Raw genomic sequence first — 14,073 nt, 5'->3', positions numbered from 1 at the left:
TTGACCTCTCATGGCATATCGTTTTTTTTCACAATATCCGTTTTCCCTATCACAGCACGTCAACACATTGTGCTTAGCCGACGTACTAGTCGACTGCCGGCTGGGGACATCTAGTCCTATTCAGTTCCTGGTTGACTCGGGTGCGGATGCAAACGTCATCGGCGGCAAGGATTGGATACGTCCGAAAGAGGAGTTCAAGTTAGGCAAAGCAAAGTTCAAAATTCTCGATAATACAAGTTTGAAAGGTCTGCATGCGTACGGTACAACATCACCCATGTTTGTCGAATGCTTACTGGAGGCTGACATTGCTGTAGTTGGATACAACGGACGGGTCATGCCTGCAACTTTTCACGTTGTCCCTAAAGGGTTGAGGTCACTTCTAGGTCGAGCTACTTCAAGTGATATTGGATTACTGCACATAGGACTGAATCTCAATAATATGGAGATTTCATCTAAAATGGAAGAGTTTCCTAAAATGCCAGGACTAAAGGTAAAATTCAGCGTCGATAAAACAGTACCTACAGTGAAGAATGCTTATTATAATGTACCCGCGGCATATCGTGAAGCAGCAAGACAACGATTAGAAGAAATGGAAAAGCGTGGCATTATCGAGAAGGTTACATCGGCTCCAAATTGGATAAGCGGCATGTCTGCTGTAGCGAAAGGAAAAAATGACTTTCGTTTGGTAGTCAACATGAGAGCCCCGAACAAGGCGATCAACCGTGAATATTTTCGTTTACCTCTACTGGAAGAGATGAAGGTGAAACTCTACGGTTCCAAGTTTTATACAAAACTGGATTTGAGTAATGCGTTTTACCACCTCGAGCTTAGCAACGAGTCGCGGGACCTGACGACCTTTCTTACCGAGAATGGTATGTACCGCTTCAAAAGGCTCATGTTCGGTGTAAATTGTGCACCTGAAATTTTCCAGCGAGAGATGACACGAATTCTTAAGGATGTTGAGAACGTTATCGTCTACATCGATGACATCCTTATTTACGCCAGGAACCTGCAGGAGCTGCACAAAAGTATGAATAAAGTTCTACAGATACTGCGTGCAAACAACCTAACGTTAAACGCGAGTAAGTGCGAATATGATAAAACCGAGCTGAAGTTCCTCGGGCACAGACTAGACGGAGAGGGCTTTCATGTGGACGAAAGTAAAATTAGGAGCATTCGACAGTTTAGAGAACCGGCTACCCTTTCCGAGCTACGTAGTTTTCTAGGCCTGGCCTCTTTCATCAGCGCACACGTGGAAAACTTTGCGGAAATCACCAGCCCTTTATGGGCCATCACCACCGCCAAGTCATGGAAGTGGGAGCGTGAACAAAGCCAAGCATTTCAAAAAGTCAAGGAACAAATACTGCAAAACTGTGTTACCCTTGGATTCTTCAATGAAAATGATAGAACAATACTTTACACCGATGCTTCACCGATAGCTTTAGGGGCTGTTTTGGTTCAAGTAAATGAACAAAACTCATCGAGAATCATAAGTTACGCATCAAAATCACTGACCGCGACTGAACGAAAATATGCCCAAAATCAAAGAGAGGCTCTTGCTGCGGTTTGGGCTGTCGAACATTTTTCGTATTTCCTGTTGGGACGAAAATTTACGATACGAACGGATGCACAAGGAGTCTCATTTATTCTAAATCGATCTCGGGAGGAGTCGAAAAGAGCCCTAACTCGCGCTGACGGTTGGGCATTAAGATTAAGCCCATATCGCTACGACGTGGAATATATACGAGGAACGGATAACATCGCTGATCCACCTTCAAGGCTCTACAACGGCGAAGACAATGCATTTGACGATAATACAAGTCCTTGGGAAATCGCATCCTTAGAGGCGAACGCCGTCGGATTCCTGACGGACGATGAGATAAAACAAGCAACATCCGATGATCCTATTCTTCAAGATGTAATACGTTCGCTTAATTCGGGAGAGTGGCCTGTGCACTTGAGACAGTATCAATTGGTAGAGCACGACATGACCACACGAGATGGAATGTTAGTGAAAACCGGTTGTATTGTCATTCCGAATGCATTACGGGAAAAAACACTGAAAATAGCACACGATGGCCACCCCTCGGCTGCCAAGCTCAAGAGCATTTTGAGACAGCGTGTCTGGTGGCATGGTATGTCTAGCGATGTTCAAAAGTGGGTTGAATCATGTGAAACTTGTGCGGTGAATGGAAAACCCGAAAAACCTACCCCAATGCAACGAATTTTTGCACCAAAAGCCGTATGGGAAACGATAGCTTTAGATTTTAATGGTCCCTATATTAATTTCGGAGGCATTTCAATATTAGTTATTGTTGATTATAGATCACGATATCTTATCGCTCGACCTGTTAAATCCACGAGTTTCGACTATACACGGAAAGTCTTGGAAGCAGTTTTCGATCGTGAAGGCATACCAAAATCAATCAAAACAGATAATGGGCCTCCTTTTAACGGAGAAGAGTACAAAAAATATTGTGTTGATCGCGGCATATCTACAATTTACTCCACCCCCTTATTCCCCCAACAAAACGGGCTCGTCGAAGGATATATGAAAGTGATCAATAAAGCAATGGCTAGTGCAACAAATAATAAAACTAACTATGTCGATGAACTGCGTGCAGCAATACATGCACACAATGCAGCAGCACATAGCGTGACCAAGTTGGCACCGGAGGAGGTTATGAGCGGCCGGAAGATTAAACGGAAACTTCCACTGTTGAACTACGAGAGTGCCTCTATAGACGAAGAACTTCTCAACAATAGGGACCGAACAGCAAAACTGGCTGGCAAGAAAAGAGAGGATGAACGTAGATGCGCACGGTGTTGTCGAATCAAACCCGGTGATACCGTGATAGTCGAGCGGCAAACGCGCGGAAAGGGAGAATCACGTTTCTCTCCAATTCGATATACAGTTTCGGAAGAGCATAATGGAAATCTTACCCTCAGCAATGGAGATGGGCACATAATGAAGCGCCACGTCACGAAAGTTAAGAAGGTCTCTGAGTGGCAGAAAGAGAAATCGTTTGAAGACGATCCTTCCGTTCCGGCTGATTCATCTGAACGAATTCCCCGCATTAGGAAAATGCCAGTTCATCTTCAGGATTATATACAACCGGTAGCTATGAAAATTGCAATGCTAAAACGAAACATTGGAAATGAAAACAAGAAAATATAAACATTAAGCTTACATGTAGTTCCTTGTAATCGTTTTTTATTTTCCTATTTTCCGTTGCACAGAAGCAGTTGTTTGCTTATAAATCCCCAAATCTGATATCCATGAAACGAATACGAAACGTCAGATCATTTGGCTACCCCTGTGACTAGGTGCATTGAATATGTCGCCTAGTGACTGATTTATTCATATGTACAAACTTTATGACACGGAAAATACTCTAGCAATTAAATTATCAAACGAAAATTCATTCGAAAATAATAATTTTATTCATGGTATGTTATAGCATGTTTTATTCATAAGCATTACAACATTTTTATTCATGGGATGTTAGACTTTTTTTGAGAAGGGGGAAGATGTGTGAGTGTACTTACTGCACAAATAGTGTTACAGCAACTTAATGATCAACGCATACATTACGCTGCTTTCAATCGACAAGCGGTAGTCGACTGCGTCAGCGACAACCCATTCCGTCGAGCACAGAAAGCGCCGCCATCATTGTTCCTCTTTCTCATAATCGACGGCGTTAAGGTAAGACGTGCTCCTCAATGGCTTACAGGAAGTTTGTTGATTGATTCCCGGCTAGGCTCGGGATTTCACAATTACATTCATGTGAAAGAGTTTATTTTAATGTTTTCTATCCATGTAACATTGTGACCAAATACATTTGGTGTTGTGATTTTTCAATCAATCGCAATTAACAGGATAGCTTCTGAAGATTATTCTTCCCCATCAGTAGGATATTTCCGTATCCAATATTGTATGCGCCCGCAATCGATTATTGCTCAGTCGCCAAAAGTTCCGAGCTCAGAGAGTTCATTCCCCTCTAGTTTGCCTTCCAAATTGCCATCGTAAACCACGCCTTCTCTCGATTCAATCACGCACAAAAAGCATACTTAAGCGATATTCTGGTGGTGAGACGCATTCATTTTTCGTGAAGACATCGTTGCTGAGGGTGCTGGACGACGAAGGATCGAAATCTGCCCTGAAACGCAAGCAGTTTGTTTGAAACTGTGAGGGAGCACAGAGAAGCCGATCCTTCAGGAGAAGAGAAGGTGACCATCGAAGCAGCCGCTACACACACTCATACACGCACGGAATTCTTTCCGTTTGGATGCCATTCAGCATCGAGAAAGATCCGGAAAATAATCTGCCAGTTCCTCCAGGAATTTAAAAAAACATTCATGTAAAAGAGTTTATTTGAATGTTTTCTATCCATGTAACACTGTGACCAAATATGTTTCAATCAAGTGCTATTAACAGATGGTTATCGAGTTAGCATTAACCACTGGTGGGCTTCCAGTATCGAGGAAAATGTGGAAATATCTAATCGTTACTGAAAATAATCTGCCAGTTCCTCTGGGAATTTAAAATTACATTCATGTGAAAGAGTTTATTTTAATGTTTTCTATCCATGTAACACTGTGACCAAATACATTTGGTTTTGTGATTTTTCAATCAATCGCAATTAAAAGGATAGCTTCTGAAGATTATTCTTCCCCATCAGTAGTATATTTCCGTATTCGATATTGGATGCATAAAACCTTGTGCCTCCAACGTAACGCTCTCGTTTTCGAAGTTCTCCAATTATTCATTCATTCAGAATGAATTCAGATTCAACTTCAAACAAATGATCTCTAAATCAACGATAGTCCTACGTTACCCTTGCGGTTATACCATAGATATAACCCACTTCCTGTTTTTTCTCCGAGACGGAAGAACGTTTCCAGTGCGGAATCCGGTATGGTGATTGAGCCCTGCTTTCATGTCGGGCGTGTTCTGCGCTAAGAATTATAGCGAATTATAGCGAAACTGAGTCAGTGCCAAACTGACTCTGTAATAAAAAAACGTTTTCAGTTTCACGAATGCGTTGGTTTGTTGGTGTACGTTATATAGTCTGATTTGTTTATATTTACGACGGCCAATGTACAGTGTCGACGTCTGGTGGTGATATTAGTGCTTGGGAGGTAAATTGTTCTCCATCAGATCAGAAGGGCCAAGTGCAGTGTAAACATATAAAAGTTTGAATGAAAATTTTTACTTCATATTGTTCAATTACCTAACACATGTAGTTCTGACACTCACTTAACCATTTGTCGATGCATTTCCTGTTTGTTCCACAAATAATTACAATTATAATATAAAATCATCATTAGACACAGTTTTCGTTCAATATGTTTCTGCGATATCGGAAAAATCCTCTTATTTAATCACATAAAATAAATATTCGATACGTTAAAGTAAATTTTCATTCATAATTTTGATTTTGAAATTTATTCCACCTGAATATCCATCATTATTTTCACCTCCCAATGAAAGCACACGTAGCTTAATGCCGTCTACTCGAATATACTCTTCAAAATCAGAATCCGAATTGGATTACGCTTCCAATAATACAAAAGCAAAAGTAGCAGGTTTTCCATTTTCATAGTCTTTATTTTTAGATTTTCCAAAATAATATTCGGAACTTGACAGTTCAGTATAGTTGAATTGGTGAACCCGAGTGCCAACCCGTGAAACATCTCAGTGCGAAACTAACAGTTTTCGGGGCGAACTAGTGCGACACTGAGTGCGAAACTGAGTGAATAAAAAAACGTTTTGACAGCAGTTAGTGCGGCACTGGGGTTGAAACTGAACAAAAACGAATTCGCTATTAGCAAAATTGTGCAGTTTATTGTGGTGATTGAGCCCTGCCTGCATTGCAGGCATGTTAGTTAGCCACGGATTTTAGTGCGCACACGAGATCTCTGTGCGGAAGAATTTTTAGCAAAGCTGCCGCTGGCGGTGTGATTCGCCGGAAGTTTTTCTTTCTGCACATTGTGGTGCAGGAAAAAGTATCGAAATTACGACGGCTCATCGAGCCGAGTGTGTCTGGCCATTTCCAGTGTGGAAAGAAGGAGAGAAGTGTGTGAAAAAGAGGAAATAGTGCGAAAAAGAAAAATTAACTGAATTCAAGATGGAGGGCACTCGCTGAGCGAGCGAAGAAAATTAGTGAGGAGCCGGACAGTTTCCGGTGAGAAGAGGGGGAAGAGGAAGTTAAGGAAAAGAGAAAGTGAACGAAGAGAGAAATTGTGTGAAAGATCTCGAGGAGTCGTGGAGAGGAAGAAGAAGGAAAAGGAGCACAACAGCGCTGCCGTAATTTTGCAAGGTGACGCAAGCGCCCGAGGGAAGGATTTTCAATACGAGGCTTTTCTTAAAATTGCAGGTATAATCAGCATATGTGTACACTACAAAAATCTGATCTGTACAAAATGTGTACACTAGATGAATTCTTGAATTTCTTTCGCGCGTATTTCAAGTTCTATTTAAATACAAGTGAGCACTAGTGATAGTGAATCTGATGAAGCGGCGGTCCGTGAAGCACCTGTTGAGATCCGAAAAAAAACCACCTTGCAAGCGTCAGGAAGCTCATCAGCATGTAGAGCGTAAAAAACTATCACGGGCCGTAATAGCTGTTGACTGTTTCTGTGATTTGAAGTGCTCTTCACACATTTCAAAAAGTAGAAGATTTGAAATCAATAAAATTTATTGGAAATTTCTTTGGATAACAAAAGTTCGTTCATACAGCTCTCGTCAGGATATAAAACGTAGACGTGTTGAACGTGGTTCTGGCTTCAAGAGGACGTATACGTATGCTTATAGGCTGACCAACGAAAGTGATTCTGTCTATCCAGTATGCTTAACATTCTTTATAAACACATTAGGATATCAATCGAACAGCAAGTAAGTTACAGAATACATTTATTATTTGTAACTAAAATTGTCAATATTCAATAATGTGTAATTTATTCTAGCAATTTAATATATAAAACACATGAATCAACCAACAAGTTGTGCAATTTGGTTGGTTCTGGTCAATCACGGAGAGCAACTACGAAGTATACAGTCTACCCAAGCTCAAGCTCAAGCTCAAAACACATGAATCAACCAACAAGGTGCTGCCTGTGAATAATTACAATTCAAGGAAGGTTCCATTGAACCCTCTTGCACAAGCTGTACAGCAAGATATACTGTCCTACAATCCAACCATTTCACACTACAGAAGAGAGCACGCGCCGAATGTCCGTTACTTACCGTCGGATCTAACATGTAAGAAAATGCATTGCACAAATGCACTTGATGAAGGTCTCAAAGTTTCCGTGGATATGCAGAAGTTTTGAATTTTTTGATATTTTTTAAGTTAATTAATACCCACATCTCTCTTTCAATCTAGAATAGGTAATTCAGTTGCCTAGGATGGAGCGCTTTAAGGGTGTCATTTTTGCCAGGAGAATTGTTGCCATGAATGAAACATTTGCACCACTAGCAGGAGGAAAGAATGAAGAAGTCCGTGCTGTGTTATGGAACGAAACCATAAGCGGACGAAAGTCATCAGATTTTATGAGTGTTTTCCAAAACATCTGATTTTGAATGGTTCCACGAACAGGGTTCTATACTGGTAAGACAATTGTTCTAGCCAGAACAAGAATTGGAACCTTTTCATTCACATGATTCTGTTGGTTAATTCCTCACTCGTGAACACTGAAGAAATCTCGTTCAAATACTTAGAATCGAGACACACTTTCATGTCTGCTGACGCGTTTCATGTCGCCGTTGAGCAAAGTATGAGGAAACATCAGAAAGGAGAGTTCTACACATTTTCCGACTTTGTTACGTGCGTCGAACAGGCTACTGTAGTTGAGAAGCCGATCGTAACAATAATGAACTACACCGATTTTTTCCAAAGCAAAATAAAATTAAAGCCATCAACGTCAAAACACATGAAGCAGCGTCCCAAATTATCCGATGTAAAACAGATACAGTTCACGCGAGGATGCTTTGAGTTTTGCTACAAGACGCGTTTTGATGGAGAATTTAAGAGAGTGCAACTGTTCACCAAAACGTAGCTGAAAGAAGTGAAGAAACCGTCATTCACCCTCCAATCAACACTAAAGCGGCCCTTACACGATCATCCGTACTGACATTACCAGTAATGATATTCATTCGAGATTCACTTCAATCAACATTATCATTTCCTTTGTCATTACTTTCCTACAGTATTGTTATGGTATTTAGTTTAACAGGTATGCTTGAATTTTTATATATTACACCAAAATTACGCACACAAATGAAAAGAGTTCGCAGAATTACGATGTTACTGCACAAAATATGTTGCTGTTTATTCACTAATACTAATGCTTGAACCTTCAGAGCATACCAGGGTAACTGGATATGTACAATAATTCACAACAAGGAAGCCGTTTCAGACAATTTGTAGGAGTGCAGCAAATCTTGCACTCACATCCGTGGAAGAAATTAACACGTTTTTGAAATGAAAATTATCAATGAAAATTTTCGTTTCTGTATCAAATAAATATTCTGTTTTACGGTCTAAAAAGTTTTCTTCAAACAGTGGAAGAGTCTTGAACGAAAATTAATGCTGTCGATTTTTAATTATAATCTCAAAAGTTTGATTCACCCTTATAATGTCCTTCAGAAATGGTTTAAACATGTTTAGAATAGCATGTTTTAAGAATTCAAAATACTATCAGCATTTATTTTCATTGATCTTTTGATGGTTTCAAGCTACTTTTTTCCACAGTTATTGTAATGGCTTCTGGTTGCTTCACTCGTTCAAAACGTTCCTAGAGGTCGACACCGTACTTTGTTGTTCTAAAATGAACTCAGCCCACCTTACTTTATCAATCGTTATCGATAAAATGAACTCAGGGCACCTTATTTTATCAACCGTTATTAATAAAATGAACGTGCCCTGCCCTGTTTCAGTAATGAACCGATATCAGAACATTCGGATTTTCGTCATTATTTCAATTACACGATGATTTTCAATGTCATTCTGTTGAACTAATGTCGATACGAATGATCGTGTAAGGGCCGCTTAAGATTCAATTCTTCCGAAAGAGGAATTGCGCAGTCGAGGTAAGAAGATATCATCAAGAAGCTTTGTCCCTAGATGCCTGAGAATAAACGACACTTTTGGAGAGACCTCACGATCAACAATAACATTGATGACGATTAATTATTCGATTATAATAAAGATTGTAATGTGCGAATTGATAACAGAAATACATTTCAATCTAGGAAAAATTATTCCTTTAAGCTGACTTTGATTTTATGAATTTTAATATATAACGAGATTTTTAAATAGAGATTCTAAATGCGTGGTTTGCAGTTCTAATAGAAGATGGTTATTTTAAATGTAGTACTGCGTGGAGATGGACAGTTTTTGACGTAGGACTACGTCTAACCGGAAGATATAGGGGGTGAAATGGAAATCTAGGCACTGAACAAGTAGGAAAAAATGCAAGATTTGGAACGCTTATAACTCGAGCATTTCTCAATAGATCGCAAAGGTTTTTGCATCAATTGATAGGAAATATATCTACGCATCTATCATAACGAATAACATTTAATTTTTCTTGAGATAAATAATTAAATAATTGTAAAATATCAAGCATTGTCAAAATGCACTATGTGCCCATTTTTGATTGGTCCATTTTGTGCTCCTCAAATCGTACCGACCAAAACGGGCAACCAGAGCAGCAGTGAAATAGAATGAAGCACGATTGGAAAGGAAAAAGAAAAAAATGAACGAAACATTGGTCGCAGTCTCACACATGCGTAATTCTCGAGCCAGCCAGTCAGCTTAAAAATCCCCGCTCCGCTGCCGTAACGGTCATTCTCATTCAAACCGTACACCACATCGGTTCGCATCTCAACACATCAACAAACCAACCCAAGCACCCATGTCTGGACATGGTAAAGGAGGAAAAGTGAAGGGAAAGGCAAAATCCCGCTCGAACCGTGTTGATATGGAGTTCCCCGCAAGGGTAGCTAGGCCGATCGCGTTAGTACCAGTGCACCAGTCCACCTAGCCGCCGTTATATAGTTTCGGCCGCCGAAGTGATCGAGTTGGCTGGTAAAGCTGCTCGCGACGATAAGAAAAACCGCATTCAGAACAGAACACATCAAGACAACAACAGGCAGTTGCAGCGAGTGGCGAGTGGCAAACGCAATCGCAAAACGGCAGCAGGTAGCAGAAGAAAAAAGTTTGTTCTTTTTACAATCTGCTTTGGTGGCAAATCCAGAACAAGGCGGCATCGAGGGCGTTCGAAATGGTTTTTTTTCAAAACCACGAGTACTAAGTTTTCTAAATTGGAACCATTCCATAAAACAAGGCGCTTTTCAGGGCCATTAAACCTTCCAAAAAAGAGTTTAGGAAATAAAGTTCAATGCGTTCTAAAACATTATCCAAAATAATAATAAAACACAAATTGATGTTTTCATAATTTGTTTGCCAGGATCTGATGAGTATGTGAATTTGGCAGTAGTTCTGAGCTTATTGATAGTTGGGGACTTTCAAGATTATTCAATTTTCACCAACTCTTAAATTGTTTCCAAATTGAAAGTACAGTAATTTACAATTAGTTCGACATTTAGCTAATTGGACGGACATGTAATGCGACTTATTTAGTTGGACATTTTTGTAAACATAGAGATCCAAATTATGACCGCACATTGAAAGTCGACACTGTACCACTGTCATCGCAAATGTTCAATTGCAGGTTCAAATCGCCTCCAATGCAACACTGAGTGGCGCTTCGGTACGTTGCATTGAATGTAATTTACTGTAAAATATGTCAAAAGCTGGATGGGAAGAAATTTTCCAACTGTGAAAGCTGTGGCGACTGGCAAATGCAATCGCTAAACAGAAAGGTTTAGCCGAACAAGATGGGGATATCGAGTGACAACAAAACAATAAACTCTTTAGATTGAAGATAATTTTGTGATCCTGAAAAGGACCCTTTTTAGCCTGCATGTGAATCCAACGAGCGAACAAATCGTAATGAATGTATTTTTTTGCCATCGCTCCCTTTTAACGCTCATTCGTTCGTCTCGTTGGACTCGCCCCTCTGGCTGAGTCTGCCGATTTGTCTTTATCCTGTGAGTGTGTACCGCTAGAGTATAAAACACGCGGACCCCAAAAAAATATCTTATTTTCTTTCAAACCGTAAACCCGTGTGGTTGTACGGCATCGGCATCGTGGACGTAACAAAGGAGGACAAGTTAAGGGAAAGGCAAAGTCTCACTCGAACCGTGCAGGTCTCCAGTTCCCTGTTGGCCGCATTCACTGATTGCTCCGCAAGGGTAACTAGGCCGAACGGATTGGTGCCGGAGCACCAGTATACCTAACAGCGATTATAGAGTTTCGGCCGTCGGAGTGCTCGAGTTGGCTTGCAAAGCTGCTCACGACAATCAGAAAACCCGCATCAAGAACAGAGCAGCTTCGGTTCGGCGCTCATCAAGGCAACAATTAGTTTCAGTGAGTGGCAAAGTGTTTCTCCGGCACGTCGCATTAAATGTAATTTACTGAACAACATGTCACAAGCTGGATGGGAAGAAATTTTCCAACTGTGAAAGCTGTGGCGAGTGGCAAACGCAATAGCTAAACAGGAAGGTTTAACCGAACAAGATGGGAATATCGAGTGATAACAAAAACACAACACCAAAGGTTCTTTTCAGAACCATCAACATATTCATAAAGAGTAAACAGTAAACTAATCAATTTTTCAGGTAGATAGGTAGGTATTCACGTAGGAGAAGAAAATAAAGCAATATATTTAAAATATATATTTAACAAAAGCTGTCCCCTTTGTATAGTCCTACGTCACTCCGGTTATGTCCCCGACATTACCCACCCGTCTTTTGCCTTTCCCTTCTCTTTTTTTATTAAAACATTTGATTGACAAGCTTTTCAAAAAAAAAAATTCTTACAAGAAAGAAGACATGTGACTCTCATTATGCTAAACGTCCACCGCGGAATACGTTGTTGGGTGAAATTTACTGTCCCAGCTTGTTTATTCTATGCCATCAAATCAGATAAAAAATCACATCGCATCACAATTAGCTTGATCTCATCATAGTGAAACACAGTGGAAATGGCGCTAACGCCACTTCGTTTTCAAGCTTTTACGGGGTCATTTTTTCCACATTTCTGCAAAATTTCGCAGTTTATTGAAAGTATTTGGTATTCTTTATCGATCTATAACAAAAAACCAAAAACGCCAACTTTGGCGCTTGCGACACTATGCGAGATTACGGCAGGGCGAGCGTGAGAGAATGTGCATGTGTGCGTGTGATTTTTGTAAATTTAATACATACGTCGAAATGTTTTCCGGCATGATGGCGGCTTACGAGCTGACCGAATAATGTGAGTGAGAAGTGAGAAGCGAAGCATCTCACATGATGGCAATAAACACATGTGTAGATGAGATTTCGTAACAAACTGCGTATTCCCTGATCTTTAAAATTCAAGATGGCGGCTGCTACAAAATGGCGGACTACACATTTTATCAAAACCCCATCAATATGGGTATCAAATGAAAGAACTGGACTAGTAGAACACAGTTATTTATGAAAATGTAAATTCAAAATAGCCGCCATCACAAAATGGCGATATTTTTTTTCAATTCATCTATGCGGGTATCGAACGAAAAAGGTTTGACTAGTAGAACATACTTATTTGTTAAAATGCAAATCCAAAATGGCGATATATATTTTTATTTTAAAACCCCATCAATATGGATATCAAATTAAAAGGCCTGACTAGTGACATTAGATCATGAAAAATCCAAGTACAAAATGGCCAATTACTTTTATTTATACAACTCCCGTATAGAGCGATTCCACCACAAATCAGTCGTCTGCTGACCCGACCCTCTACCATTTTTTTAAAACTTGGTACAAATGATGGAAACTACCAAAAATTACAATTTTCATTATTATATGACCAATTTAAACTACGACTGGTTTTTTAAAAAGGCATAATTAAGATGATTGATTTTTCTTTCAAAAGAATGTAACTTAAAAACCAGAGGTCTGATTAAAATATGATGTTTGACAAAGTTATTGTCAATAGGGGGTCTTCGTAGCCTAATTGGTTGCGTATCCGCTACTAAGCGAATGATCATGAGCCCATAACTCAGGCCCCTCAACTGACCATCTTTGTGTGTTATTCTAGCTACTATGTGCACGCAACAATCATCATGTGACGGTAATCCCAGTCCCATACCGCTCACATTTTCGGTCTGCTGCATCGGTAATTGGCACTATTAATAACGCAACAAAGGGAGCCTCATATCAAAAGTCCCGCTGTGAACAGCCCAACTGTGAACATTCGAACAATAGCAATATTCTTACGCCGAAAAAAGCGACATGTGTTGTACATCGATAGAATAGGAATTCTCTTACGCCTACACGGCTACTGTGTCATAGATAAAACAAATATTTATCGATAGATAGCGATACTCTTACGCCTCAAAATGGTAATAGTGTAATATACAACAAAAGTTAACTTAAGATAAAAAATGTACACGAATGAATTCGGCTCTGTTACAGCTGAATTGCTAAATGAGCCTAATAGAATAAAATGTTGGGATAAAAAAAAATTATTGGAAAATCAATATAATCCAATAATAAACAAACAAACAAAAATCATTCTCAAAAATTAAACTTAATATTAAAATCTTTTATATCTTTATGTCGTCTATAGTAAGTTCTTCTAATATATCGTCGAGGTCTTCACTCGAGTATAGATCCTCAATATCCGAATCGGAGCTCGATGAGATAATACTCGAAACTTTTCTTCTAGCGCTTCGCACTATTTCGTTGTCACTGCTTCTCTCGCTTCCAGATTTATGTGCGATTCACATAGAACGTTACGGAAAAGAACGTCCACGTTCCGTCACCGTCTCCACCAATTCACACATGTAGTCTATGCTTGCAGCAGCAGCGTCACGTCAAACGAATGATTTATTTAATGTTATTCATGGTATCGCCATTCATAAATTGCAATGTCCTCTTTCGAACCAGCATGCCTGGAATCAGTTCTAAATTTA

The 14,073-nt window shown here is 39.8% G+C and overlaps 1 protein-coding gene and 1 long non-coding RNA gene across 15 annotated transcripts in view; both read right to left on the bottom strand.

The window, feature by feature from the left end:
* The window catches only part of LOC129775222 (3-phosphoinositide-dependent protein kinase 1), a 94,950-nt gene that overhangs the window by 49,285 nt on the left and 31,592 nt on the right, over positions 1–14,073 (bottom strand). The gene's annotated exons all lie outside the window — the stretch shown is intronic.
* On the bottom strand, positions 190–3,763 carry LOC129775225 (uncharacterized). Of its 9 annotated transcripts, none has more exons than XR_008742890.1 (5): positions 3,192–3,763; positions 2,944–3,122; positions 741–1,018; positions 519–653; positions 190–452 (listed from the first exon to the last, which is right to left on the bottom strand). It is a non-coding gene; the product is annotated as an uncharacterized LOC129775225 (long non-coding RNA). The 9 variants fall into 9 exon arrangements; XR_008742886.1 differs by having other exon boundaries at positions 2,944–3,139; positions 3,192–3,762; XR_008742888.1 differs by having other exon boundaries at positions 519–650; positions 2,944–3,139; positions 3,192–3,761.

This window comes from Toxorhynchites rutilus, chromosome 3 (genome assembly GCF_029784135.1).
Source record: "Toxorhynchites rutilus septentrionalis strain SRP chromosome 3, ASM2978413v1, whole genome shotgun sequence".
Lineage (NCBI taxonomy): Eukaryota > Metazoa > Arthropoda > Insecta > Diptera > Culicidae > Toxorhynchites > Toxorhynchites rutilus.
Note: the sequence above shows the minus strand (reverse complement) of the source record. Positions and strands in the feature narration are given on the sequence as shown.